This window comes from Schistocerca americana, chromosome 8 (assembly GCF_021461395.2).
Source record: "Schistocerca americana isolate TAMUIC-IGC-003095 chromosome 8, iqSchAmer2.1, whole genome shotgun sequence".
NCBI classification, from domain to species: domain Eukaryota; kingdom Metazoa; phylum Arthropoda; class Insecta; order Orthoptera; family Acrididae; genus Schistocerca; species Schistocerca americana.
Window position 1 is genome coordinate 200,710,872 of NC_060126.1, and position 6,450 is coordinate 200,717,321.

At 42.9% G+C, this 6,450-nt stretch overlaps 1 pseudogene; it reads left to right on the forward strand.

Annotated features, from left to right (window-relative positions):
• Positions 1–4,763: 4,763 nt before the first annotated feature.
• LOC124546109 lies at positions 4,764–4,880 on the forward strand (annotated as a pseudogene).
• The last annotated feature ends 1,570 nt before the right edge of the window (positions 4,881–6,450 follow it).

Sequence of the window (6,450 nt, forward strand, 5' to 3'; positions counted from 1 at the left end):
TCATCTGGGCAGCTGGGGATCAACGCACCACCCTGACCAGAACAAATCGCTTTGTCTCACTTCATAAATGTGAATCTGTGATATAGCCCAAAAACAACGCTGTTATCAAGCACCTACACTGTACTATTGCATAAAGAAAAATATGGTTCCAAAGAATAGTGTGCTGAGAAGCATCTACCGGAGCCCTCCGCCGTAGCAACGAATACTTTACCCTTCTGCAAGTGAGAGCGGCACAGCACTACGTGCTCGCCAAGTGCAGTCACGCATAGTGGCAATCGGTTATTAAAGACGCGCGCCCAGAAATATGCAAGTACGCGGTCGCGAGTTCGGCTGATTCGAAACGCAGATACTTCCCTCTGAGCCCCTGAAACCCCGGTGGATTCCAGTGTGCTAGTGGACCCATTTGCCGAACCAATCTGACTCCGTGAAACGACTATGCCGGACGGAATATGTCAACCGTTTAGAAGGTCGACTCAAAAGAAATAAGTACACCCACGCATAACTCGTTGCGTGCGTGATGCAAGAAGCAGCACCTCTGACAGTTCAGATGGTGACTGGCACAGGCTCTAAGTGACAGTCTAACAAAGGACCCAAGTCTCTCAGTCTCTGCCTTTCTTTGCTAGCGAAATGCCAGTACAAGAGTGATGTTTTTCTCTACACCTTTCCTCCACAGCTTGGTAGCATAGCACATTTGCATGCTTTGACTACCCCCACTTTAGCACAAGCCAATCACGAGCTGGAGCTCGGCATTCGAAGCTGGGAGACCGCCCCCCTGCTCTGCATACACAGATTTGACCAACCAGCGACTTTAAAAATTGTGAGAAAAGGAAAAAGATTCAGCTTCTCTCCCTCCTTCCCCTAAAAGTCTCATGCCTTCACAAATATGTTTTGTATCAGAATCTGGACGCCTCAGGGCCACTGCCCTGTTCCACGGAATTCGCAAAAACTCTCATCCGTCTCATCTGCTTCCTACTTAACAAGGGCCCATACTCTGCTTTATTGCCAGCCATCAGGTCTTACAAAGCCGATCAAATCTGCAGAACTCCTCGGCTCTAGTCAGCCTAGCTGGATGCGGCCGCTGACCGACAAGCGTCACTCAGCATGTCTGCACAATGAGACCGGCGGACTTGGCTGTTGGCAAACGTGTCCACTCAGGTTCTGCAGAAAAAGCTCCCCTTGGCTCTCAGCCACCATACGCTTCTACTGCTGTCAATTAACTCAGCACCCTCTTCCTTTGAACACAGGTAAAGTCTACTGTTATGCCTTCACTTGAGCACACAAGCAAGAGCATTTACTACTGTCAACCATTTCATCATATGAATGAAGTCAGATCATAAATGTAGCAACCAAGCAATACAGATCATCTTCCCTATGAACATTAAGTAGCATGGCACTGTATCAAAAGTGAGAGTAACAGGCTTGACTTCCTGGCAGAATTAGAAATTTTCAAACATTTTGCCTACAAAAATGGATCCATTTTACATAGACAGGTGTAAATCAAAAACAGAAATTTTCTAAATAGTTTAATAGCCCTACTTTTGCTAACATAAGACAGCTCAATCTTCCATATTACAATTGCATATGTCACATTCGTCGTCTTTTAATACTGGTGACACTATTTGTTTCTTTGTAACGATGTTAATGTATTTAGTGAGGTTTCGTTGTTCACAGTTTCTCAGAGATGAATTTTTTTAGTTATACATGTTTTTACCATCTTACTCCTCCCCCCACCCTCCCTGTCTCATTGTATTGTATGTTCTTTACACTATCACACAATTTATGTAATTTGTTTTTACTACAATAACCTATTATTGATGATAACTTATTTATTGACATTTTGTTAATTTTACCAAAGTACACAGCTAAAGATGATCTGGTTTTTAATGTCATAATTTTAATTTTAACGTTTCAAGCAAGTTTATCATAGTAGTGTACATTCGTTATCGCGCTATCCTCACGCCTATCACTAGTGCCCTCCTTTTCTTAGCCCAAGCATTACATACACGAAGGTAGTGCATAAGCTACTATGAAACACTCAGTGACGACCGTCATGTTGGGCATTTTTTTTAATACTATGCAGGTGAAATTCTATATTTTACTGCCGTTTTTCGCCTATTTTTTAACGTACCTCCAGTATGACATGTAACCCAGTAAGTTTGAGTGATTTTTGTATTCGTAACGAGTTACCATTGCTCCTGCATAGAGCTTAACCCTTTGTTGCCTGACGGTACTTAAAAGTACCAGTAAGTTTTGACTCATTATTTTCTCGTGGTGCAGTTTCGTGATCTGAGAGCCTGTCGGTGCGTAACAGTAACTCTGCTCTACTGTTTCATAGATGTTATTGTGCAATACATAGACCTCTCTGGCGGTCAGAGCTTGAAATTGTTTTTTGCGCGCTGCTGTGAAAACAGAAGATTGTATGTGCTTGTTTCAATGGTGTTACTCGAGTTTGTGGGCAATTTATTGAAACTTCCGTTGTGTTTTCCATTGTACGTTCTTACCTTCTTTGTTTTTTTATAATAGTTTGAATCATTACGTTACAAGTGAATGAGAAAGTGGAAAATATAATGCGGACTTATTAGTACCGTCAGGTTGTGCGAACACTTTATTGTAGCAACAATGCGTTACCTCTCACTAGTTGTTCTGTCCACTTTTTCTCACACAGAAATCCGTAAATACATTTGCCTGTGGAACAATTAGAACAAACAGGAAAGGTTTTCCAGGGAATTTACCTAAAGAAAAATGTCTAAACCGTGGGGAATCAAATCACAGAGAGTCGTCTTTAGACCTAACAGTATTTCAATGGAGGGAAAATAAAGTAGTGTATTTTGCGTCAAACTTCCATGGCACTGAACAGAGCGTAGTGACAAGAAAACAGAAAGATGGAACTAGTATGACTATACCATGACCAGTTATTGTATGTGATTACAATAAACACATGGGTGGTGTGGATCATGCAGACAGATTACGTTCAACTTATGGTCTTGACAGGCGATTAAAGAAATGGTGGCACCGTCTCTTCTGGGGAGCAACAGAAATTTCTTTTGTCAATGCTTACGTCATTTTCAGCGATCTACATGGGGCACTTCCACTGCTGGAATTCAGGAGTGCTGTGGCACTAGGGCTAATGAATGAACAGGAAGTGCCAAATCTCAAAAAGAGAAACTCTGGTAAAGATGAAATAACTCCCCCAAAGAGAAGGAAGGATAACTTTTCTGTTCCGAAGAATGTACATCTTGGCAACCGAGAAAACCATTTTGTTGTGTTCAGTTGTAAAAGAGGACAATGCGAACTGTGTGCGAAAAATAAAATTCAGTCGAGACCACATTCACAATGTAGTACATGTAAAGTGTATTTGTGCTACAATGAGAAAAAGAACTGTTTCCTACAATTTCATGAGGTATCACTAACACTAAATATGTGATATAGGTAAGTTACTATGTATTGTGAAGTTGCTCTAGAATAAATTTATGCGAAATTAAAAAAAAATTCAGAAATATCATATTTCTGTTCATTAATTTTCTAATGTAAAAATATTTAATGTTTATGTGGAATAAAGTACTAGTTATAAAAATTGGATCATTTTTCTGCGCATACTGTGATTCTGTCCACGGAGTCTGACGGTACTTCTGAGTGCCAGGAGAGAAAAAAGTTGTGAAAAATAAAATAAAATTTTACAAAAAATCCTACCGTCATTTGAGGCCACAATAGCATAAATTCTGCAAAGAAAATGTTAAAAAGTAAATTTTTTCTTATGTCAGGAAACAAAGGGTTAACATGTTAATGCGTTTAGGTTGTCACTAATTTCCTTCTGAAGAAGAAGTTTTTATAAACATTGAAACTGTGGTTGAGGAGTTTAAATAATTGCAACTGAATAGCTGTTTGAGAATTCTTCATGCAGATTATTCCCCTTCAGTTATTTCTGTATCGTACCACAATTTTGTAGGAGCCTTCTTCGAACCATTGAACCACATCTTCCACTGCTTCTTTTGCATCTCATCTCATTGATCCGTCTATTGGTACTCTGTTGCCAGACTGACATTTCAGTCCAGTAACTTCCTCATGAATATTTGTTGTCTGTTATGGTTTTCTGAGACTTATCCAGTAGCTGTCTTTAGATAGCTCTTTCTGCAGGCTGTAATTTAAGAACACACTCCTATATCAGATAGTACTGATTGCCAAAGATAGCACTACGCTAAGTTGTGTGAGCACGTCATTTTGTGTAACCACTTTGTCTGGGGGGAGGCACGGAGAGGTTGATTGATTCGAATGTTTCTACTCATTTTGGGAATTACGTTTGTTCCAGGGATCCATAGTGTTTAGTTTTGTAAATAGTTAAAATGGCTCTGAGCACTATGGGACTCAACTTCTGAGGTCATTCGTCCCCTAGAACTTAGAACTACTTAAACCTAACTAACCTAAGGACATCACACACATCCATGCCCGAGGCAAGATTCGAACCTGCGACCGTAGCGGTCTCGCGGTTCCAGACTGCAGCGCCTAGAACCGACGGCCACTTCGGCCGGCGTTGTAAATAGTATCCTGGCCGAAAGGGGAAGAATAAAAGGGGTGTTAATGGTCTATAAAATGAGCCTGGGAGATCGTACAAAGTTGCTCAAGGTGTGTGGATTCACCATTTCTTCCTATATCAGCAGCTGTTCGTTCACCATTCATGTAATGGTCATAATGACTTGCAAATTATCTGTAAAAGACTTACGCCCTGAACTAATGTAGATATGACTGTACTAATGAAAAGCAATGGGGCCAACGGCCTTGCCGCTGCGGTAACACCGGTTCCCGTCAGTTCACCGAAGTTAAGCGCTGTCGGGCTGGGAAGCACTGGGATGGGTGACCATCCGGTCTGCCGAGCGCTGTTGGCAAGCGGGGTGCACTCAGCCCTTGTGAGGCAAACTGAGGAGCTACTTTGAGAAGTAGCGGCTCCGGTCTCGGAAACTGACGTACGGCCGGGAGAGCTGTGTGCTGACCACGTGCCCCACCATATCCGCATCCAGTGACGCCTGTGGGCTGAGGATGACGCGGCGGCCAGTCGGTACCTTTGGGCCTTCATAGCCTGTGCGGGAGGAGTTTAGTTTTAGTTTTTTAATGAAAAGCAATGGAAACGCAAACTCAGCACGACCGTGCAGTGACGAACTGACGCCCTTTCTTTTTACAGGCATTCTTAGCGAACCACATGTGACACTGATTCAATCTTTCAGAGGACAGGGGTTCGAAATAATTTTGTTAGACAATCAAAACACCATTCGTGCATCTGATAGTTGTTTATTAAGAAATGTTTGTGCTAGACAACATCATAACTAATCTTATCACACATAACTAACTTTCTCACAAAGACAGGAGGTTACGGGTCAGTCTGCAATTTCTGGACGGCTGTGAGCAGATGCAGAGCGACAAGCTCCAAGTGGTGGCAGGTTGAATGCTAGCAGTGGCGCCAAGCACTATCACATGGCACTTACGGGAAGCACGAGTTTTGAGGCTCGATAGGATGCTCGCAGCAGGACACTGGACGACACTCAGCAGTCTGATTGACATTATTTTTGCAAAGGGTAATTCCGAAGACTAGGAAAAGCAAAGGGTGCAACTGGTTTCACAACAGAAGTCAATCTCTGAGTCCGTGGGGTGAGAGCTAACAGGAATAGCAATCACTAACAACATGGTAAAGCACAGATTTATGGTAGCACCCTAAGTGAGAAAAACAAACATGTCGGAGCTTACCTAAGGCTGGAGATGAGCGCTCTAACGATTTGACAGAGAACCTGGTTTGAACACAAAATCATGGGGCTTTAATGGATTGTGCCGGCGTATTATTTCTCCCTTCCTGTAGTCGGCCCATCAACCTACCGGCACTTTACAGGCTCTGGCCAATCTGACGAATCGCCCTGCACCCTCGGGGCGCCTTTGGCCAACCACATTCAGATTTCTCCCGTTCTCCTACTCGGTAGGTAGGAATGTTTCAGGACTTTACACTAATAAACTCCAATTCTGACAGCAACACTGTCACTGTCCTTCCTCTTATTGCCAGGAACGACAGTGTTTTACGTCTCTTGACCCCGCCCAGATTCCTCTCATGAGTGGAGACGGCTGTTGTAGCACTCTAACCTGTAAACCCACTGATGTTGTAATATCAAGCTTACTGCCCCTGCTAACACGCGCCTCACCCTTAAACAGCGTCTAGGTGGTGGACGGAGTTAGCAGTTAATTTTTTGAAGTGAAACTTCTCCGCTGGGGCAGCTGCCCAGAGGGTCTGCAGTTCAGAGGGCTCACCTCTGGTAACCTAAACGCTATCAGATTTACCTGCTCTCTCTGGTTTCCTATCTTGGAGTGTCCTTACTGACTTCAAAAATGGTTCAAATGGCTCTGAGCACTATGCGACTTAACTTCTGAGGTCATCAGTCGCCTAGAACTTAGAACTAATTAAACCTAACTAACCTA